General features: G+C 44.8%; 1 protein-coding gene across 5 annotated transcripts in view; it reads left to right on the top strand.

Annotated features, from left to right (window-relative positions):
* Window positions 1-3,600: 3,600 nt before the first annotated feature.
* Window positions 3,601-24,007, top strand: part of LOC124714372 (cytochrome P450 306a1) — a 925,226-nt gene continuing 904,819 nt past the window's right edge. For all 5 annotated transcript variants that reach the window (XM_047243019.1, XM_047243018.1, XM_047243015.1 and 2 more), the window contains exon 1: window positions 3,601-3,719. The gene's annotated coding sequence lies outside the window, so the exon portion shown is untranslated. The remainder of the gene's footprint in view (window positions 3,720-24,007) is intronic.

Raw genomic sequence — 24,007 nt, 5'->3', positions numbered from 1 at the left:
CTGCTGCTACGGTCGCAGGTTCGAATCCTGCCTTGGAGATGGATGTGTTTGATGTCGTTAGGTTAGTTAGGTTCAAGTAGTTCTAAGTCTAGGGGACTAATGACCTCAGATGTGAAGTCCCATAGTGCTTAGAGCCATTTGAACCATTTTTTGACTGCTAAATGTTTTACAGTGGTTAACTTTTTCCAATGAATTGTTCCCTGCACTATAATCGAAGAGTAGTGGATTTCTGCAGCTATTTATATACGTCACGTTTATTTATGTTCAGAATCGACTGCCAGTCCTTGCAACAACCATTGATCCTTCGCAGATCTTCCTGTTATTCACCATCGTTTTCTGATAACTGCCTCGCAGGGCTTCCTACTTTATCCACTAGAATATTTATCACATATTTAATATCATAAGGGTCCCATCACCCTTCCTTTGGGCACTCTTGACATTACTTTTACGTATGTTGATCTTGTTTCGTTAAGAGTGACGTGTTGAGTTCTACCTGCAGGGTAGAATTAAATCCAATTGAAAATCGGGTGCAATACTCGAGAAGCGAGTGCTGCGTTCACTAAAAGACAGTGGGGAACTATATTCAATGCCTTTCTGAAGTCAAGGAACACGGCAGCAATCAGGGCGACTTTGTCTACGTCGCTCTGGATCTCATACACGAACTGAGTGATCAGAGTTTCACAAGATCAAGACTGCGGAATCTACGAGTATATTAATTTTTGTAGAGCGGATTTTATTTTTCCAACAGCGTGACAATACGTAAGAATAAATCGTTCCAATTCCAATAGCTCTGAGCACTATGGGACTTAACATCTACGGTCATCAGTCCCCTAGAACTTAGAACTACTTAAACCTAACTAACCTAAGGACATCACACAACACCCAGTCATCACGAGGCAGAGAAAAATAAATTGTCTTCCATAATTGTACAATAGACTGACGTCAGGTATGTAGGCCTATAATTGTATGCATCTGTCCTCTGACATTCCTTGAAGACGGGAGTCGCAAGTGGTTTATTCCAGTTACTCCAATAATCCACGCAATACTTCAAATGTTCAAATGTGTGTGAAATCTTATGGGACTTAACTGCTAAGGTCATCAGTCCCTAAGCTTACACACTACTTAACCTAAATTATCCTAAGGACAAACACACACACCCATGCCTGAGGGAGGACTCGAACCTCCGCCGGGACCAGCCGCACACTCCATGACTGCACGCAATACTGTCAGATGTGAAGCAAGTTATTTCCCATAATCTTTGTAGACAAGAAAAATGAAATGATCATTTGGTATTGTTGGCTGGAAGGCCCCCGAGTTGCAAGCCTTATTTCAGTCGACGCCACATTGGAGGACTTGAGTGCCCGTGATGATGATGACAATACCCAGTCCACTGTCGGAGGAAATCCCCGACCAGGCTGGCAATCGAACCCGGGCCAGCATGGTAGGCAAACACGTTTCCACTCAGCTAAGCAGAGGACAACATTTGTGTTGAAACTTCCTGGCAGATTATAACTGTGTGCCCGACCGAGACTCGAACTCGGGACTTTTGCCTTTCGCGGGCAAGTGCTCTACCATCTGAGCTACCGAAGCACGCCTTACGCCCGGTACTCACAGCTTTACTTCTGCCAGTATCTCGTCTCCTACCTTCCAAACTTTACAGAAGCTCTCCTGCAAACCTTGCAGAACTAGCACTCCTGAAAGAAAGGATATAGCGGAGACATGGCTTAGCCACAGCCTGGGGGATGTTTCCAGATGAGATTTTCACTCTGCAGCGGAGTGTGCGCTGATATGAAACTTCCTGGCAGATTAAAACTGTGTGCCCGACCGAGACTCGAACTCGGGGGTAGAGCACTGCCCGCGAAAGGCAAAGGTCCCGAGTTCGAGTCTCGGTCGGGCACACAGTTTTAATCTGCCAGGAAGTTTCATATCAGCGCACACTCCGCTGCAGAGTGAACATCTCATTCTGGAAACATTTGTGTTGTTTCACGGTATCTCATCTGATGCAGATGCCTTTGCACTAGTTAGCGATTCTACTTGATTTTCTATTTCTCGATCATTATCTCAGTATCCGCCATTTTAGTGTTTGTACGATGACTGACAGGACGAGCCGTATTATGATCTGCCGCGGTGTCACAGTCTCGGAAGGCCGAATTCAGTATTTCCGCATTATCTCTGTCATCTTCCGTTCCGGAACGATATTGTCACTGAGCTACTGAATAGATGATTTCTAACCGCTTCCTGACCTTACCTAAGCCCAAACGTGTCTCTGCTTTTTAGTCAGATCGGTTGGCGAAATTTTACATTCAGATTCATTGTACGCTCGTCAGGCTGCTCTCGTTATAATAATTTTCGCTTCATTCGTCTTTTGTTTGTCAACTAGGCTGTGATTTCGCTGAAATCTGTGATACCGATAACAGACAAAAATCGTTGAGATAACTAAGAGTGTACCGAATCCTCAGTGAGCGAATCCTACACGCACTTGGCGAATTATTTTAGCAGATAATCTGACTACTGGTAAAAAATCGACAGCAGTAATATTGACAAACTGCCTATTGGCTTCTGTCTCGGGATCTTCGGCCGACATTCATCTAATGATTTTTCTGACGTTTCGCCAGCACGAGTGACTGGCATTGTCAAAGCTTCACCCTCCTTTGCCGGTGGTGAACTGGAGCCGAGCTCGCGGCCGCAGACTATATGTACCTGGCGCGCCAACGTCCGAGGGCTTCTCCGCGGTCATTTCCGGTGCAGTTCTCCTGCTACCTGCGACGGTCGTTCGCTGCAGTTTACCTTAAGGCTTTCCTCTTTCTTGTTGAAAGTGTTCGCGTGTTTTTGTATTTCTACAGCTTCTCTGAACAAGCGCGTGTCATAGTGCTTCTCTAGAGCCAGAACTTTCGTGACGGCGAATTTTATTACGAGGTCGGTCTCATTCAGTGCGTGCTCTGCCACGGCTGATTTCTCCACCTGGCCCAACCTGAAATGTCGCTTATACTCTTTGATCCTGGTGTTAATTGATCGTCCAGTCATTCTGACATAAACTTTTCCGCATGTGCATGGTATACGGTATATTCCCGACATTGCAAGTGGGTCTCTTTTCTCCTTCGCCGATCTAAGACACTCTTTGATCTTTCTTGTCGGTTTGAAAATCGTCTTTACGCCATGTTTGCGCAATATACGGCCGATTCTGTCCGTCACTCTGGGAATGCATGGCAGAAAGGCCGTACCCGACATTTCTTTTTCTGGTTCCTTACTTCGCCGAGTGTTTAGCTCTGTTGCACTTCTAATATAATTTGTGGAGTATTGCTCCTCAGAACAGTTTCCATGTGTTGCATTTCTCGTTTGAGGTGTTGCGGCAGTAATATTGTCAATTGAGTAACCTGACGATGAAGCACTCAATTAAAATTTTTTAAAAAAGAAAGAAAAGTACGTTGCTTTCCCCTAAGGCAGTACCCAATTTCACTATTATCAGCACCATCTCTGTGCGACATTTCCTCGCACCAGCGCGGCGAGGCTGCGCGCAGCGTGCTCTCAAACATGGCGCGTCCGCCATCCGCCGACGCTCTTTTGTCTGCAGCGCGCGCGGCAGTCGCCACGTTGGTTTGAGCGCGCGAACGCAGACCAGTGGCCGCCGCAGGCATCTCCCGGCTGGACGCTGTCAACACATAACCTCAACATCCGGAGTCACCGGCCGGTCACACCAACGCACTTCATATTAATCGCGGGTGAGTAACATTTAGTAAATTCTTCATCTCTCCAACACAAAACGCTTTTTAATGGTAAATTTTCTTTTATAACTTTGCTGAGTGTTTCGGGGTATTACACCTCCACTTCAGGTGGACGTCTTTATCATTAGAACATCATGAATTTAGTTTTCGCATACGGTTTTATCTGCAGTTTCTAGGACTGTGTGTAAATGGCCTGGAAAGACAAAACCTTTATAGCACGTGAACTGTTAAACACTTTGCGCTTAGAAGTGTTTTGTGTGTTTCAGTTTATATACGTGGCAATCCTTGTTCCACTTCAACTAAAATGATCGTACCCATTCACTCTACGTAATCTGTTGCATGTGTACTTGAGTAGAGGAAACATTTAATTTCGTTTTAGAAATAATGCAGCTGAAGTTCTGTTGTTTGGTGGCCCGAGTGAAAAATTTGACTGGTGATAAGTGGCTCACGGTTCTGACAAAAGCGGTCAACCTCTGGAAAATAATCAAATACTATAATTTGAAGAACTCATGCGAAGGAGTCCAACTGTCCACCATTCCGAATGATATGTATAGTTTACAACGAGCCAAAATAAATTGAAGAATCTCATCAACATGTCTTAATATTCACTATCATGGATTTTACTTCCTACATTTTGATTTCTTATTGTTTAACATACATTCACAATACGTTGCTCACGTCATACACATCGATCGCTTTCAATTTCAAATCTGAAAACTTGCCTGTTCTCTAATTCGACCATTCTTTTTAAAACTGAAAATTTAGTCCTGAACAACATGACTTCAGTCTCCTATAACATATAGTATTTCAGCAGCTTGGTTTGGATAAAGTTAACTTTCAGGCTATCTGGGGTTATGGTAAAGCTGTTTGCTGCGTTCTGCTTTTGTTATATCTTCCGCGGAGAGCTCGGGCGCATTCATTATCCGCCAGTGGACGGTTCCTCGCAAGCTGGCTGTCCCTGGGTCTGAAATTATCTTCCATATGGAGGCAGTCTGCCGAAGCAGGGTCCCCACTTAGTCTACACGCATGACCTGCATGCATACTGTGACGCCAGATGGTTGTAATCTATGTGAAAAGAAACAGTTTTCTCACCTACTAAGGCGAATGGAGACTAATACAAAATGCCTCGTAATGTTTTTCTATTACATATATACTTAGTGACATGGCTTACTTTAAGTAGAAGTACATAATAAAAATGCCATTCGCACGCAGTATGGATATTCAGTCGAAATATACAGGTTGCTTACACCAAAACAAGAAAAAAGTCTATAAACGTCGGCCTAAAAAGCTTACCTTAACAGCTATGAGCACTTGTTCTTCTACCGCAAGGTCTCTGTCTTCCATATTTTGGAAGGAGCTGGTATAGATCAAACCAAGAAAAAAAGTCCAGTAAACATGGAGTGTAAAATGCATACTGTAAGATCTGTAAGAGCAATTGTTCATTTTCGCAACTGTGAAGCACGTCTCTTTTACTGAATAAGTGCCCATAGGTCTTAAGGTATGCCTTTTATAGTCCATGTTTACTAAAAACTTTCCTTGTCTTGGTCCGTACTACCTTCTCCCAAAATGTGGAAAGCAAAGAACTTGAAGCAAAAGACTTGTATTTCATAGCATCGAAAATGAACGAGTGCTCACAGCTCTTAAGGTATGCATTCTAGAGCCCATATTCACTAGAATTATTATTATTTTTGTTTGTTTTTGGTGTAAGCAACCTGTCCCTGAAGCTTCTCGGTGTTCCTTTAGGACACCATGTACACAAAGACTTAATGTTTGCTGCGTCATATCAGAAGAATGACAGTTCGCCGACTTCCGTAATATTTTCTGCTGTTCGTAACAGGATATACGCAAAATGGGAGATTTCAGTCTGGAAGAGGCCCACCTACTGACTTTTCTTACAACGAAGGAGTATATGAAACCAGTATTACATCATACATCTATTCGCGTCACAAGGAAATTTATCCGTTTAAATGCTCGTTACCCATTAATACTTGTGCATCCAATACATCAGGCGATGTAGAAAATGCGAGAATCATGAATATGGGAACACTTCAGATGCGAAAACAAGTGTCGAGATCGTCATATGGCAGAGGTCCCTAGGAGTCCACGAGTGGCAGACGAGTCGGCGTAGTCTGGCTACTAGACCGCAGCAGCTGTTTCGTCTGAGCGTCAGGCGAGCCCTTGAAGCCTGAACTTCAGGTTGCCGAGGCAAAAGCAGTGCCGGGAGCTGCTCGGCCAGTCACTTCTCCACAATCTGTGAACCTAATGCTGGCTGCTTTGTCATTCAGATTACGGCGAGGTCACCACCGTTGACCTCTGAGGAGCCTTTGGGTGACGCATTACATCGAGAACATACTCATCTTTAGCTTTCGAACCATATAAGTGGTCCCGACTGTACACTGACACGCCTTTTGATTATACCGTTCTTTCTGTTAAATTTAAGGGTTAACGAGCAACGTAAATTCTACGCAGCATAGCAGTTCCGTAACACATTACTATGCATATCATACGGCAGCTTGGAAATGCTCCGTTGGAGAATGCACTGTCAATACAGTCTGCGTCCTTTGTTCAGCGCACTGCGTCACGCAGTTTCTTGGAAGCGAAGCGGCCTCTTGTTCTCCGCTCCTAGAAGCTGACGCTGTCAAACCTGCAGTTCCAAGGAACACAGCTGCTGATAATGTCTTGGGTCGGCTGCTGACTAGTAGCGCGTCGGTGGAACGTCACAGCATCCCTTGCCGTGCATGTCCTAAGCAGTTTATGGTGTGTAATAAATAGCCGAATGAACGGACGAATTGTTGCAGCTGTTTTCATGCCTCCTTGAGTACACTTCTATTTACGCGACAAATTCGGATGAAAGATAGATCTCGCACAGTCGGTCGCTATTGGCGATGTGGCGGATGGAGTACATCTACATTTATTCTCCGCAAGCCACCCAACGGTGTGTGGCGAAGGGCACTTAACGTGCCACTATGATTACCTCCCTTTCCTGTTCCAGTCGCTTATGGTTCGCGGGAAGAACGACTGCCGGAAAGCCTCCGTGCGCGCTCGAATCTCTCTAATTTTACATTCGTGATCTCCTCGGGAGGTATAAGTAGGGGGAAGCAATATATTCGATACCTCATTCAGAAACGTACCCTCTCGAAACCTGGACAGCAAGCTACACCGCGATGCAGAGCGCCTCTCTTGCAGAGTCTGCCACTTGAGTTTGCTAAACATCTACGTAACGCTTACCAAATAACCCTGTGACGAAACGCGCCGCTCTTCTTTGGATTTCTCTCTGTCCTCTGTCAACCCGACCTGGTACGGATCCCACGCTGATGAGCAATACTCAAGTATAGGTCGAACGAGTGTTTTGTAAGCCACCTCCTTTATGGACTACATTTTCTAAGGACTCTCCCAATGAATCTCAACCTGGCACCCGCCTTACCAACAATTAATTTTATATGACCATTCCACTTCAAATCGTTCCGTACGCATACTACCAGATATGTTACAGACGTAACTGCTACCAGTGTTTGTTCCGCCATCATATAATCATACAACAAAGGATCCTTCTTTCTATGTATTCGCAATACATTACATTTGTCTACGTTAAGTCGAAAAAAATCGAAGGATATCTACTGATATTTATGATTTTTGGTCGTAACCATGTGATAGTTGCGATAGTTGAAAGAATATCCGCAACGGTGAGCAACGTAACGTCCCCCACTGGTCCTGACTGTATGCCAGCGGGAAGCTCTTAAAGAAAGTGGTGAGCAACTCACGACACATACGTGAACCCGTTGTCAAAATCTGGAACGAAGAAGAAATGCTTCCTGATATCGGAAATACTCTGGTGGTTCCCATATTTCAGAAGGGAGATGACTACGCGGATTGCAGTTACTGTCTAGTTTAGAAAAATTTCTCGCAATTCGCGCTATGCCCTTACTGGAAAAATTACTACTAGTGTCATCGCGGCTGCAGACCTTCTAGAGGAAACACAGATACAGTTTTTCATATAAACATATTGCCATCTTGAAATTGGCCCACCCAGATATGACAGCATCTACCATCGACACAGACTTTGCTAGTGACTTAAAAATGGCTCTGAGCACTATGGGACTTAACATCTGAGGTCATCAGTCCCCTAGACTTAGAACTACTTCAACCCAGCTAACCTAAGGACATCACACGCTTCCATGCCCGAGGCAGGATTCGAACCTGCGACCGTAGCGGTCGCGCGATTCCAGACTGAAGCGCCTAGAACCGCTCGGCCACTCCGGCCGGCGATGGGTTTGAGTCGATAGTTACGATGGACAGGGCATGCAGTTCGCATGCCCGATAACCGCATTCCAAAACAAGTGTTTTACTTTGGATTGACAGTTGGCAAACAATGTGTGGGAGATCAGAGGAAACAATTTAAGGACATAGTAAAGCCTAAAATAAAGATGTCACATTAGTGTTAACAGCTGTGAGACATCAGCCTAGAATCGCGGGGCTCTTCTTATTGAAGAAGACACGTCATGAAACGATGAAACAAAAAACCTGAGACTAAGGTACCAAGAAATAAATGTTGTCTTCATCAGAGTACGTGCTCTTCATCAGAGTAGATGGTGAAAAAATTTCGAAACAGACAAAAAATTGATGGCTGAAACGTATCGATATTATTCATTGTCACCAGGGTGCACTTGTTCGCGGTCGACCAAACGAGCGAAGTGGCGCAGTAGTAAGAACCTGGAATCACATTCGGGCGAACGGCAGTTCAAATACAAGTCAGCCCCCTTCAACCCTTCGGATCAACATCGAACACACACACACACACACACACACACACAAAATACTCTTTGTGTAATGAGTGTCTAGCTCTGACTAATCTTATGCTTCGTTATTGTTTAAGAACCACTCGGGCCACTCTCAAACACGAGCTAATTTTTACATCTACGTTACTGACAAATTATCGACCGTCCGAGGCTCCTTTATAACTGCTGCGACGCAATAAACATCATGAATATCTACAGTCAGTGTACTTCGATGCACTTTGCTGCTGGTGTCTGAATAAAAAAAAAAGTTACATGCAGTGAATAATAAAATTTATTGGCCTCCCCCTGCTATTTTTCAACGTTTTCATCTCTTACGTAAATCTGTTTAATCCAACATTTTTCCTGTGCGTATATTCCATCTCTCCAGAATAATTCTGGAAGGTCTACAGGATGCCTCTCTAAAGAAGTCACAGCTTTACTACACTTAGTCATTTTTTCTTGTAACGACAGGAGACAGAATGTGCCAAAGCTAGTACAGAGGGTTGCTGTTCTAACATTTCACACTTCAGAGCTGTAGATTCCGACGGCCAGAAGCCTTCTGTAGGTACGAGATTTCTGTAATGAAACAGCAATATTTGCAGTCCAGATCTCGTCTCGCGTATATTTCATCAAGTTGGGTTGAAAGACATACATAGTATTTGTCAGTTACTATTTTGCTCATTGCAAAGTAATCGCTTAGAGGAAAGTACTTTTATTTCAGTTGCGTTCTTGTGCTCTGCACTATGTAATCGGTGCATAATATCACTTGGATCCTTCTTAAAAATGGTCCAAATATCATTGACAAGTTTGTTTTCGCTTTTGCGTTTGTTAATTATTCACTAAATCAGAAATTTTTTCATGGAAAAGTACTATACCCTTTTTTTTACTATGCCTTTGGAGTCAGTCAGGAGTATTTCGCACACCTGTATAACTGGTCGTGCAATACCACATTGTACAGTTTCTCGTGTTTCCATCTATGTCTTTCTTGCTATGAATTATCTACAAGAGAAGTACGGCAAGTTATAATACAGCAACTCATTTCCTAACTGTTGCAATCGATGTAACAGATTTCTAGAAAGCTTCATAATTTTGGATAAAGAGTGGTTTGCGGTAAACCGTTCGAAACGAAGAAAATTGTCTTGGGTATAAATAACCGCATCAGCTGTAATTTGGTCTTTTATTACTGTACCACTACCGGTTTCTTGGCATTAAAGCCACATCTTCAGATGACATATGATTAAAACATTAGTGCGGAAAAGACTCAGATTCTCTTTTCGCAAAATTCTTTGTCCATCAGATACAGAACACCGCTAAAAGACGGTATGTCATGGATTGAAAACGGCCAAATTCCAATATAGCGAACGAGTCCAAAACAAATCATATCACAGTGGTGACGGCACTGCGCTCCAGAGTATCCATTTGATGAATCACTTAAATTGTTGCTCATCTTGTACCAATACAACAAAAACAAAATTTAATTGACAAAAATGCCATCTTTGCGTGGCGGGGTGCGAAGGATACATATAGCCGTACCGTCGGTGGAACAACATCCGGGGAGTATCTGTGGAGAAACCAGACCAAGAGGTTTCACGCGAACAGATTGAATGATTGACTGGTATGGACTTCTAAACATTACCCACTAAAATGTTGGTACTGCGGCATGACTGAAAACTAGAAGAAACTACAGTCATTAAATTTTCAGAAGATTTTCTACGCTACTGTACGGTTTGATGATGACGGTACAGTGAGTGAAATATTCCGGATTTAAAGTAGTCTCCCATCTCTATCTTCACGCATGGGCCACACAACAAAAAATTGTGATTTTAAAAAATCAGGTTTTCTACTGGTCGAAGAGATGTGTTTTGGATGCCTTAATCAAGTAGGCATGTTAGAGAACTAGAAAAAAGAAAGCGATAGGTTAAAGTTATGAGGGAGTATTATCCTTCGGTGACACACAAGATATGAAATTTGATTGATGAAAAAACAAAAATATAAAAATACAGAACGTAAACTAAGATAAATGAATAGGAAAGAAGAACAAAATTTGTTAATATAATCAGATGAGTAAGCGTTATCAACACAGTATCAGGGTGACACCGAGATATGTCTAATACGTACCAGAATAATATAAATGCGGTTTGATTACTACGAACCACATAGTTAAAGGATTATCGTAGCCAAGACAGACAAGAAGCCACGATCGACTATTGTAGTAAAGGTGTATATACAGGGTGGTCCATTGATCGTGACCTTGCCAAATATATCACGAAGTAAGCGTCAAATGAAAAAACTACAAAGAACGAAACTTGTCTAGCTTGAAGGGGGAAACCAGATGGCGCTATGGTTGTCCCGCTAGATGGCACTGCCATAGGTCAAACGAATATCAACTGCGTTTTTTTTAATAGGAACCCTCATTTTTTATTACATATTCGTGTAGTACGTAAAGAACTATGAATGTTTTAGTTGGACCACTTTTTTCGCTTTGTGATAGATGGCGCTGTAATAGTCACAAACATATGGCTCACAGTTTTAGACGAACAGTTGGTAACAGGTAGGTTTTTAAATTAAAATATATAACGTAGGTACGTTTGAAAATTTTGTTTCGGTTGTTCCAATGTGATACGTGTACCTTTGTGAACTTATCATTTCTGCAAACTGATGCTGTTATAGTGTGATTACCTGTAAATACCACATTAACGCAATAAATGCCCAAAATGAAGTCCGTCAACCTCAATGCATTTGGCAATACGTGTAACGACATTCCTCTCAATTGCGATTAGTTCGCCTTCCGCAATGTTCGCACATGCATTGACAATGCGCTGACGCATGTTGTCAGGCGTAGTCGGTGGATCACGATAGCAAATATCCTTCAACATTCCCCACAGAAATAATCTGGGGACGTCAGATCCGGTGAACGTGCGGGCCATGGTATGGTGTTTAGATGATGAATCCACCTGTCACGAAATACGCTATTCAATACCGCTTCAACCGCACGCGAGCTATGGGCCAGACATCCATCATGTTGGAAGTACATTTCCATTCTGTCATGCGGTGAAACATCTTGTAGTAACATCGGTAGAACATTACGTAGGAAATCAGCATGCATTGCACCATTTATATTGGCATCGATAAAATGGGGGCCAATTATCCTTCCTCCCATAATGCCGCACCATACATTAACCCGCCAAGATCGCTGATGCTCCACTTGTCACAACCATCGTGGATTTTCCATTGCCCAATAGTGTATTTTGTGCCGGTTTACGTTACCGCTGTTGGTAAATGACGCTTCGTCGCTAAATAGAACGCGTGCAAAAAATCTGTCATCGTCCCGTAATTTCTCTTGTGCCCAGTGGCAGAACTCTACACGACGTTCAAAGTCGTCACCATGCAATTCCTGGTGCATAGATATATGGTACGGGTGCAATCGGTGTTGATGTAGCATTCTCACCACAGACTTTTTTAAGATACCCGATTCTCGCGCAATTTGTCTGCTACTGATGTGTGGATTAGCCGCGACAGCTGCTAAAACACCTACTTGGGCATCATCATTTGTTGCAGGTCGTGGTTGACGTTTCATATATGGCTGAACCCTTCCTGTTTCCTTAAATAACGTAACTATCCGGCGAACGGTCCGGCCACTTAGAAGATGTCGTCCATGATACCGAGCAGCATACATACTACACGCCCGTTGGGCATTTTGATCACAATAGCCATACATCAACACGATATCGACCTTTTCTGCAATTAGTAAATGGTCCATTTTAACATGGGTAATGTATCACGAAGCAAATAACGTCCGCACTGACGGAATGTTACGTGATACCACGTGCTTATACGTTTGTGACTATTACAGCGCCATCAATCACAAAACGAGAAAAGTGGTTCAACTAAAAAATTCATATTTCTTTACGTACTACACAATATGTAATGAAAATGGGGGTTCCTATTTTTAAAAAACCCGCAGTTGATATCCGTTTGACGTATGGCAGCGCCATCTGGTTTCCCCCTTCAAGCTAGATGAATTTCGTTCTTTGTAGTTCTTTCGTTTGATGCTTATTTCGTGAGATATTTGGCCCAGTCACATCAATCGACGATCCTGTATACGTTCTACTTCTGCATATGATAGAGAGATTGAAAAACAAAAAATTATGAGATCCAAGAAATAATTCGTTACTTTGAGGGCGGCAACAGTTTATTTTGATAGGGCGGCTGGATATCGACACTGAGAAAAGGAAGGGAAGGAAAAATTGTAGGGCAACACGGACTGGCAGGAAATAATGGAAGTAATGAAAGAGGAAGCCAGATGATAGAATTTTGCACAGGCCACAATTTAATCATTAGAAGGACTTGATTTAAGCTCAGGAAGGAAGGTTGTATTCTTGGAAGGAACCTAGGGACACTGGAAGGTTTCAGATGTTTCAAATAATGCTGAAACAGAGATTTATAAATCAATTTTAAACTGAAAACATTCCCAGGAACGGATCTATTCCCCGGCCATTATGTATTATTTATGTAAGGCAGATTAAATCTGAAGAAATTGCAGAAAGGTAAGGAAACATAGAACCTGGGTAAGTTCAAACAAATAGAAATCGCTGAGAATTTTAAAGAGAGCGTTAGGCAATGACTCTTTGAAACAGGGCAAAGAGAATACAATGGAAGAGGACTGGGTTGTTCTGACAGCTGAATTTGCGACGGTAACAGAGGAACGACTAGGGGAAAACACAGGACGTTGTAGAAACTGTTCATAGCTCGCGGTATATGAAATTTAATTGATGAAAGAGAAAAAATATAAAAATGCAACACATGAAAGGAACAAAATGGAATATAGACGACGGATAGTGAGAGTGATACGTAGCACAAAACAATAAAACAGGAATGGCTCGAGGAGAAATGCAAACCTGTAGAAGCGTGCATGACTCAGGAGATACAGAAGTCGCATGTAGGAAAATTAAAGAAACCCCTGGATTAGCAGCAGCACAAACATAAAGTTCATATAGTAAGCTAATACTTAGCAGACGATGGAAGTGTGAAAAGTGGAAAAGGAAAATAGCTATAAAAAGCAAATAAACCTGAAGCTATTATGGAAAGAGACGAAACGGGAAAAGATGAGAATGAGGATGCAGTACAACAACAAGAATTTGTCATAACACTGAAGGATCTAAGTTGAAATAAGACGCCAGTCATAGACGACATGCACTGGACCGTGATAAAATTGCTTTATCTGGTAAACAAGAGGGATGAGACAGACGGAATACTCTGACTAATGGTTCAAATGGCTCTGAGCACTAAGGGGTTTAACATCGGAGGTCATCAGTCCCCTAGAACTTCGAATTACTTAAACCTAACTAAGCTAAGGACATCACACACACCCATGCCCGAGACAGGATTCGAACCTGCGACCGTAGCTCCTAATTTTCAGTATTCGTATGTAGCACAACATCTCAAATGCTTCGATTTTCTTCTGTTTTGGTTTTCCCACAGTCCATGTTTAACTACCATACAATACTGTGCTCCAAACGTACATCCTCAGAAATTTCTTCCTCAAATTAAGGCCGCTATTTGATATTAGTAGACTTTTCTTGGCCAGGAACGCCCTTTTCGCCAGTGCTAGTCTGCTTTTGATGTTGTCCTTGCTCCGTCCGTCACTGATTATTTTGCTACCTAGGTAGTAGAATTCCTTAACTTCATCTACTTCACGACCATCAATCCTGATAAGTTTCTCGCAGTTCTCATTTCTGCTATTCCTCATTAGTTTCGTCTTTTTTCGATTCACTCTCAGTCCATATTCAACACTCATTATACTGTTCGCTCCATTTAGATCATGCAATTCTTCTTGACTGGACCTTTCTTTTATTTCCATCATTGCTTCCTCGATGTACAGATTGAGCAGTAGGGGCGAAAGACTGTATCCTTGTCTTACACCCTTTCTAATACGAGCACTTCGTTCTTGGTCGTCTACTCTTATTATTTTCTCTTGGCTCTTGTACATATTGTATATTAGCCGTGTCTCCCTATATCTCAACTCTATTTTTCTCAGAATTTCAAACATTTTACATTGTCGAACGCTTTATCCAGGTCGACAAATCCTATGGGCGTGTCTTGATTTTTCTTTAGTCTTGCTTCCATTACCAACCGCAACGTCGGAATTGTCTCGCTGGCGCGTTTACCTTTCCCAAAAGCCAAACTTATTGTCATGTAACACATTCTCAAATTTCTTTGCCATTGTTCTGTACATTGTTCTTGTAAGTAACTTTGATGCATGAGCTGTTAAGCTGATTGTGCGATAATTCTTGCAGTTGTCAGCTCTTGCAGTCTTCGGAATTGTGTGGACGGTATTTTTCCGGAAGTCAGACGATATGTCGCCAGACTCGTACGTTCTAAAAACAAATGTGAATAGTCCTGTTGTTGCCATTCCCCCTTTGATTTTAAACATTTTGATGGAAAGTTATATATCCCTTCTGCCTTATTTGATCTTAAGTCCTCCAAAGTTCTCTTCAATTATGATTCTCATATTGGATCCACTATCTCTTCTAAATCGACTCTCGTATCTTTTTCTATCACATCAACCAAATCTTTCCCATTATAGAGGCTTTCTGTGTACTCTTTCCACCCATCCGCTCTCTGCTCTGTATTTAACAGTGGAATTCCCGTTGCATTCTTAATGTTATCACACTTGCTTTTAATTTCACCGAAGGTTGGTTTGACTTTCCTGTATGCTCGGTTTGTCCTTCAACAACCATTTCTTTTTCGATTTCTTCACATTTTTTTTCATGCAGTCATTTCGTCTTAGCTTCCCTACACTTACTATTTATTTCATTTCTCGGCGACTTGTATTTCTGTATTGTTGAATTTCCCTGAAGAGTTTTGTACTTTCTTCCTTCACCCGTCAACTGAAGTATTTCTTCTGTTACCCATAGTTTGTTCGCAATTACCTTCTTTGTACCTATGTTTTCTTCAGCTTCTATGATTGCCCTTTTTAGAGATGTCCATTCGTCTTCAAATGTACTGCCTATTGAGCTGTTCTTTATTGCTGTATCTATAGCCTTAGAGAAGTTCAAGCGTATAGCGTCATTCCTTAACACTTCCCTATGACACTTCTTTGCGTATTGATTCTTCCTGAGTAATCTCTTAAACTTCAGCCTATTCTTCATCACTACTACATTGTGATCTGAGTATGTATCTGCTCCTGCGTATGCCTTACAATGCTGTATCTGATTTCGGAATCTCTGCCTGACCACGATGCAATCAACCGGAAATCTTCTCTTATCATCCGGTCTTTTCCAAGTATACCTCCTCCTCTTGTGATTCTTGAACAGACTATTCGCTACTATTAACTTAAATTTTTTACAGAACTCATTTACTCTTTCTCCTCTCTCATTTCTTGTCCCAAGCCCATATTCCCCTGTAACCTTTTCTTCTGCTCCTTTCCCTACAACTACATTCCAGTCCCCCATGACTATTAGATTTCCATTTCCCTTTATGTACTGTATTACCCTTTCAACATCCTCAGTTACTTCCTCTATCTATTCATCTTCGGCTAGCGACGTCGCCATGTATACCTGAGCTATCGTTGTCGGTGTTGGTTTGCTGTCGATTCTGATGAGAACAACCTTATCCAAGTGTTTACAGGACACACTCTCTGCCCTGCCTTCCTGTTCATAACGAATGCAACTCCCGTTATACCATTTTCTGATGCTGTTGATGTTACCCTATTCTCATATGACCAGAAATCCTTGTCTTCTTTCCATTTCATTTCACTAACCACTACTATATCTATATTGAGCCTTTTCATTTCCCTTTTCATATTTTCTAGCATCCCTACCAAGTTCAGGTTTCTGACATTCCACGCCCCGACTCGTTGAACGTTACCCCGTAGTTGGTATTCAGTCTTTTTCTTATGGTCACCTCCCCCTTGGCAGTCCGCTCTCGGAGATCCGAATGGGGGAATAGGCCACACATTGTGTGTCTTTAATGCAGTGGTTTCCATTGCCTTCTTCATGCTCAGGCCATTGATCATTGCTAATTCTTCCGTCTTTACGGGCAGTTTCCCACTCAAAGGACAAGAGAGTGCTCTTAACCTCTGTCCGCTCCTCCCCCCTCTTTGACAAGGCCGCTGACAGAATGAGTGTGACGTCTTATGCCGGAAGCCTTCGGCTGCCCATTAACTAGATATGGTTGTAAAATACGAGTACTAACAAGAATTATATAGAGAAGGATGGAGCAATCAGGAGAAACCGATCCGGGGAAGATCAAATTGGGCTCCAGGAAAACCCGACACAATACCGACCTTACGCTCTATCTTAGAAGATAGACTGAAGAAAGATAAGACTTGAATTTATAGCATTTGTAGGTCAAAAAAGGTCGACAATGTTGACTAGAATACGTTCTTTGAAACTCGAAAGTTATCATATATAAGACAGGAATCGAAAGATAATCTGCAATTTGTACAGAAACAACTCAAATAGCTGAAAGAGATAAAGGACGTCAAAGTAATTGAGAATGGAGTGAAACAGAGTTGTAGTCTATCCCAAAACTGTTCAGTCTGCAAGCTATCAAGAAAACCAAGGATAAATTTGGAAAATAATGTGAAGTTTGGGGAGGAGAAATAAAAACCTTGATATTTGTCAGTGACATTATAATTCTGTTACAGACAAAATGCAGTTACAAGATCAGTTGACGAATATTGATAATGTGTTGAAACGACGTTATAAGATGAATATCAACAAAAGTAAAACAAGGATAAATGGGTGTAGTTGAATTAAATCAGGTGATGCTGGTGGATTAGATTAGGAAATGAGACACTAAATATAGTAGACGAGTTTTGCTACTTGTTCAGCAAAGTAACTGACGGTAGCAGCTTTAAAGAGGATATACATGCTGACCGGTAGTAGTACGAAAAGCATTGATGAAAGAAAAAAAAAAGCTTAAGTCGAAGCTTCTGACATCTGTTGCTACAGAAGAATGCTGAATATCAGATAGACTGCGTAACTAATGAAGACGTACCGAATCGAGTAAAAAATATAGGACACAACGTTGCGAAAAGATGGGCTGCACTGATTAGATACATCCAGGGGTATCAAGGAATAGTTACTTTGGTAAAGGAGATTAGTGTAGAAGGTAAACATTATAGAAAGAGACCAGTTTTTGAATATTGTAAGCAGTTTCAAGAGTATCTAATCTTCAGATTGTAATATCCGTCTCATAAGCAGATATAAAATTCCTCAACGCATTGTTGGCGAACGTGCGGTGTTAATTTGAACTGATATTCCGACTATGCTTCAGTCGTGTGTTGAACTTATTATTCTGCGAACGTCATTGTTTCATTTCTGCGGTAGTATAGTTTTACTTGCGCACATACGTCAGTCACGTTGTCTCACCGGCGGATATTACTGTAAAGGTAAGAATTTACCTCGGTCTGATGGACGTATATTACATTAAACGCGTACGATTTTTTCTGTTTCACTCCTTACTTACCAAATATCTCTTTATTTACATATGCATATGTAAATGGGGGGGATACGTGATCTACCACGAAGAAGCAAAAGAACAGTACTCAGGGTGTATACGCGGACAGCCGGCCGGAGTGGCCGTGCGGTTCTAAGCGCTACAGTCTGGAACCGAGCGACCGCTACGGTCGCAGGTTCGAATCCTGCATCGGGCATGGATGTGTGTGATGTCCTTAGGTTAGTTAGGTTTAATTAGTGCTAAGTTCTAGGCGACTGATGACCTCAGAAGTTAAGTCGCATAGTGCATAGAGCCATTTGAACCATTTTATACGCAGACAAGGAAAAAAATATTCCCGGATTTCCCGGTTAAAAATACACTTTCTCCTGGGTGAAAATACTTTTTCCGTGTTAAGTGACTGTATATTTTCCCTCGGAACTGCAAAACATATCAATCCTTTCAATGGTTATGGTTTTAGACATGGGTGTAGAGTTTCCTAGCCCTTTAGAAATCTAAACTCAGGGGAAAAGACACGTTCTGGAAATACCTCATGTGCAGCAACATGTTCGCTGCGTATTTTCGTATTACGAAAGTATACGTTGGAATTCCACCAAACAAGGCATGTTACTTTCTGAATCATTGAAATCGAGATTGCGATGCGCTTTTGTAAGCCAGCCAATGACAGCGAATATTCAGAGCATAGGACACGTGATGTAGTCAGCCAACAGCAACATCATTGTTAAATAGCGTGAACACACAAGTTAATGGTTTAAATTAAAATACAGAGTGTAGCTACAAGAAAAGAAAAGCTTTCATGTGTTAGTATTGGGGTCTAAGGTAAATAAGCGGTAAGAGAATCTAAGCTTTCGCATATAATGTTGATCTTTTTTGCGCGTGTTACACTCTAAGATATCACACAAATATTCCAGTAAAATTTTTAATAATGACAAATGTCTGATCTTCAGGGTTGGAAATTCTTCTAAGTGGCTCGTCATCAAAGAGTTGATTTTAAATGAGTAAAACGCTCTGTGATTTAAGAAATTCATCCCCCTGCGGGTCCAGGGTAAGAATAGGCCCGAGGTATTCCTGTCTGTCGTAAGAGGCGACTAAAAGGAGTTTCAACTGTTTCGGCCTTCCATGTGATGGTCCCCCTTGGGGTTTGACCTCCATTTTTCAAAATTCTACAGAAGTACGAGCCTTTTGGGGAAGGACACCTTACGTGGTGTACCACTGGTCCTAAGTGCACTAAGACCTTGGCACTCAGCATTGTACCGACGTTGTAACCATGCACGCTATTCCTCAAATTGGGCCTAAACGCCTGATGGGTTGTACAAGTTACGCCCACAGTGCGTCCCCATCTGCACCAGCGATCATGATGGACTTTCCTTGGCACCAGAAATCCAGCACGGTAGCCAGCCCGTTGTGGTGGGGTCGTCATGTACCCTCTAGGTTGTAGCCCCCTGACAACACAGGGATCGTACTGCCGATACCTGAGCTGCACCCTCCCCACGTCGGCCAAGGAGTAGATGCCCGTCCCCTTGGGGCATCAGGACTCCCGGCAACGGTCATCCTGCCAGGTGGCCCTTGCTGAGGCTGGGTGGCGCCCGTGGGGAGAGCCCCTGGTCGGAGTGTGTGGTATCGGGGCGGACGTTTCGCAGATGAAACGTCAACACGTATCACGTCGCTCTGCGGCCGAGTCTTTCAAAAGAAAAGGTACCGTTTCTAGTTCTGGTTCTCCTGCCCTTTCCCCCTTGGCCACTCCCTGGGAGGAGGGACAGGCCCGCCGGCTTGGGGCGAAGTACTTCCCCCGCTATTTGGTCTGTTCTCGGACCAATGGGGGGACGTTCGCCACCTCCAAGCCCATGTTCTTTGTTCAGCACATTGAGGACATCTTCGGGGAAATTGAGGCTCTCAGCAAGATGCGTTCAGGGTCCGTTCTTATCAAGACCACGTCCCCCACACAGTCAGCAGCGCTCCAGGCGTGCGACCGCCTAGGGGACATCCCAGTGTCCATTGTCCTGCATCTGGCACTAAATCGGACGCAGGGGGTTATTTTTCATCGTGACCTCCTGCTACAATCTGATGAGGAGCTCAGGGCCAACCTGGAGCGCCGAGGCGTGCATTTCGTCCGGCGAGTCCAGCGCGGCCCCAAAGACCGTCGCATCGACACCGGGGCCTTTATCCTCGCCTTCGAGGGGGACGTTCTCCCGGAGAAGGTAAAAGTGATGTGCTACCGGTGCGACGTGCGACCTTACGTCCCGCCTCCTATGCGCTGTTTTCGGTGTCTGCGCTTTGGGCGCATGTCGTCACGGTGTGAGGCTGAGCCCTTTTGTGGCGATTGCGGACGTCCTCTTCGTGAGGAACATACATGCACCCCACCACCTCGGTGCATTAATTGCCCTGGCCTCCACTCGCCTAGATCCTCAGACTGCCCCGCATATCAGAAGGAGAAGAAGATACAGGAACTCAAAACTTTGGATCGGCTCTCTTATTCTGAGGCCAGGAAGAAGTATGACCGCCTCCATCCCGTGCCGTTGACCACTTCGTTTGCCTCAGTTGTGTCCACTCCTTCCGCGGTATCCTCACCCCTATCCTGTCCCCCCTCCGCCTCCTCCGCCCATCAGGGGGCTCTGCCTCCGCCTCCCAAATCCCTCCCTTCCAAATCCTCCTCCCCCGTGGCCCCTGCCCCCTCTGCCCCAGGGGCCACCCTTCCTCCTCCTCCTCTCCCCCCGCCACCTGAGAAGCGATCCTCTTCTCAGGCGTCCATCGGGGAAACGTTCCGGACCCCAGCTTCCGAGGTCCAGCGTTCCAAAACGGACCCCGCGCGTGAGGACCTTCTTCGGGTCCAGCCCACCATCCCTGTGCCTCCTCGGCCTTCCAAGAAGGCCTCAAAGAAGAAGTCTCTATCCCCCTCTCCACCCCGGCGCGTTTCGTCTGACGCTCCATCCGTGAATCGCTGCTCCCGGCCGTCCTCAGTTTCGCCGGGACGCTCTGCTGCCAGGCGCTCAGCTGGCCTCTCGTCGGCAAATGATGCTGCCCCTCCTACACAACCAGGGACAGCGGCCGCAGCTGGCTACGAGTCGATGGAACCGGATCCACCTCCCGTCGGTTGTAGCGTTGTTCCCTTGCAACCTGGCCCTCCGCGGCCGTCGAGGTGACCAGCTCTTCCCCGTCTCGTTCCCCCAACTTTTTGACTAGCGATGGCCTTGTTACGTTGGAACATCAGAGGTATTCGATCTAATCAGGAGGAATTACAACTGCTCCTCCGCCTGCACTGTCCGCTCATCCTTGGTCTCCAGGAAACCAAGTTGCGCCCAACTGACCGTATTGCCTTTACCCACTATACCTCGGAGCGGTATGACCTCACCCCTGTGGACGGTATCCCAGCTCATGGTGGGGTCATGTTGCTCGTTCGGGACGATGTCTATTACCATCCCATCCCATTGACCACCCCACTCGAAGCAATAGCTGTCCGCATTACTCTTTCTGCTTTTACTTTTTCAGTTTGTACCATCTACACTACACCGTCATCTGCTGTTAGTCGGGCTGACATGATGCACCTGATCGTTCAGCTTCCCCCGCCGTTTTTATTGTTTGGCGACTTCAATGCCCATCATCCCCTTTGGGGCTCTCCTGCATCCTGTCAAAGAGGCTCACTCTTGGCGGATGTCTTCAACCATCTCCATCTTGTCTGCATCAATACCGGCGCCCCGACTTTCCTCTCGGACTCTACTCATACCTACTCCCACTTGGACCTCTCGATCTGTTCTACCACTCTTGCCCGTTGGTTCGAGTGGTATATCCTTTCTGACACCTATTCGAGCGACCACTTCCCCTGTGTCGTTCGTCTCCTGCACCACACCCCATCCCCACGTCCTTCGAGCTGGAACATACCGAAAGCTGACTGGGGACTTTACTCCTCCCTGGCGACCTTTCCGGACCACGATTTTCCCAGTTGTGACAGTCAGGTCGAATACCTCACGGCTGTTATCATCAATGCTGCCGAACGTTCCATTCCTCGTACTACCTCCTCTTCACGTCGCGTTTCCGTCCCCTGGTGGAACGAGGCTTGTAGGGACGCTATTCGTGCTCGACGACGCGCTTTACGCACCTTTCGCCGCCATCCTACGTTGGCGAATTGTATTGAATACAAAAGACTCCGAGCGCAATGCCGTAGAGTCATCAATGAACGCAAAAAAGCTTGTTGGGCCTCTTTCACCAGCTCCTTTAACAGTTTTACTCCCTCTTCCGTCGTTTGTGATGGCCTGCGCCGGCTGTCGGGCATTAAGGCCCACTCCTCGGTACCTGGCCTGACCTCAGGTAATGAGGTCCTTGTTGATCCTGTGGCTGTCTCCAACGCCTTTGGCCGCTTTTTCGCGGAGGTTTCAAGCTCCGCCCATTACCACCCTGCCTTCCTTCCCAGGAAAGAGGCAGAAGAGGCTCGGCGACCTTCCTTCCACTCGCTGAATCTGGAAACTTATAATGCCCCCTTTACTATGCGGGAACTCGAACGTGCGCTTGCACTGTCCCAGTCCTCTGCTCCGGAGCCAGATGCCATTCACGTTCAGATGCTGGCACACCTTTCTCCGGCGGGCAAAAGCTTCCTTCTTCGTACCTACAATCGCGTCTGGACTGAAGGTCAGGTCCCCATGTGTTGGCGTGATGCCGTCGTTGTTCCTATACCCAAACCTGGGAAGGATAGACACCTTCCTTCTAGTTACCACCCCATTTCTCTTACAAGCTGTGTCTGTAAGGTGATGGAGTGCATGGTTAATGCTCGGTTAGTCTGGATTCTTGAATCTCGACGGCTACTTACTAATGTCCAATGCGGCTTTCGTCGCCGCCGCTCCGCTGTTGACCACCTAGTGACCTTGTCGACATTCATCATGAACAACTTTTTGCGCAGGCGCCAAACGGTAGCCGTGTTGTTCGACTTGGAGAAGGCTTATGATACCTGTTGGAGAGGAGGTATCCTCCGCACTATGCACGGGTGGGGCCTACGCGGTCGCCTGCCCCTTTTTATTGATTCCTTTTTAACGGATCGAAAGTTTAGGGTACGTGTGGGTTCCGTATTGTCCGACGTCTTCCTCCAGGAGAACGGAGTCCCTCAGGGCTCCGTCTTGAGCGTAGCCATTTTTGCCATCGCGATCAATCCAATTATGGATTGCATTCCACCTAATGTCTCAGGCTCTCTCTTTGTCGATGACTTCGCGATCTACTGCAGTGCCCAGAGAACATGCCTCCTGGAGCGCTGCCTTCAGCGTTGTCTAGACAGCCTCTACTCATGGAGCGTGGCAAATGGCTTCCGGTTCTCTGAAGAGAAGACGGTTTGTATCAACTTTTGGCGATATAAAGCGTTCCTTCCGCCATCCTTACATCTCGGTCCCGTTGTTCTCCCATTCGTGGAAACAACTAAGTTTCTAGGGCTCACGTTGGACTGGAAACTGTGTTGGTCTCCACATGTCTCTTATTTGGCGGCCCGTTGTACACGTTCCCTTAATGTCCTCAGAGTTCTTAGCGGTTCATCTTGGGGAACGGATCGCACTGTCCTGCTTCGCTTGTATCGGTCCATAGTCCGATCGAAGCTGGATTATGGGAGCTTCGTCTACTCGTCCGCTCGGCCATCCCTCTTACGCCGGCTCAATCCATCCACCATCGGGGGATACGTCTTGCGACTGGAGCCTTCTACGCTAGTCCTGTCAAGAGTCTTTATGCTGAAGCTGCCGAGTTACCATTGACCTACCAGCGCGACGTACTGCTGTGTCGGTATGCCTGCCGGTTGTTGTCTATGCCCGACCACCCCGCTTACCAGTCCTTCTTCGCCGATTCTCTCGACCGTCAGTACGGGTTGTATGTGTCTGCCCTGCTGCCCCCCGGAGTCCGCTTCCATCGCCTGCTTCGACAATTGGATTTTGCCCTCCCTACCACCTTCAGAGAGGGTAGGAGCCCGACACCACCTTGGCTCCAGGCTCCGGTTCATATTTATCTTGACCTCAGCTCACTCCCGAAGGAGGGTACTCCGGCTGCAGTGTATTGCTCACGGTTTGTCGAACTTCGTGCTCGACT

This window comes from Schistocerca piceifrons, chromosome 1, assembly GCF_021461385.2.
Source record: "Schistocerca piceifrons isolate TAMUIC-IGC-003096 chromosome 1, iqSchPice1.1, whole genome shotgun sequence".
Lineage (NCBI taxonomy): Eukaryota > Metazoa > Arthropoda > Insecta > Orthoptera > Acrididae > Schistocerca > Schistocerca piceifrons.
This window is presented reverse-complemented; position numbering and strand designations above follow the sequence as displayed.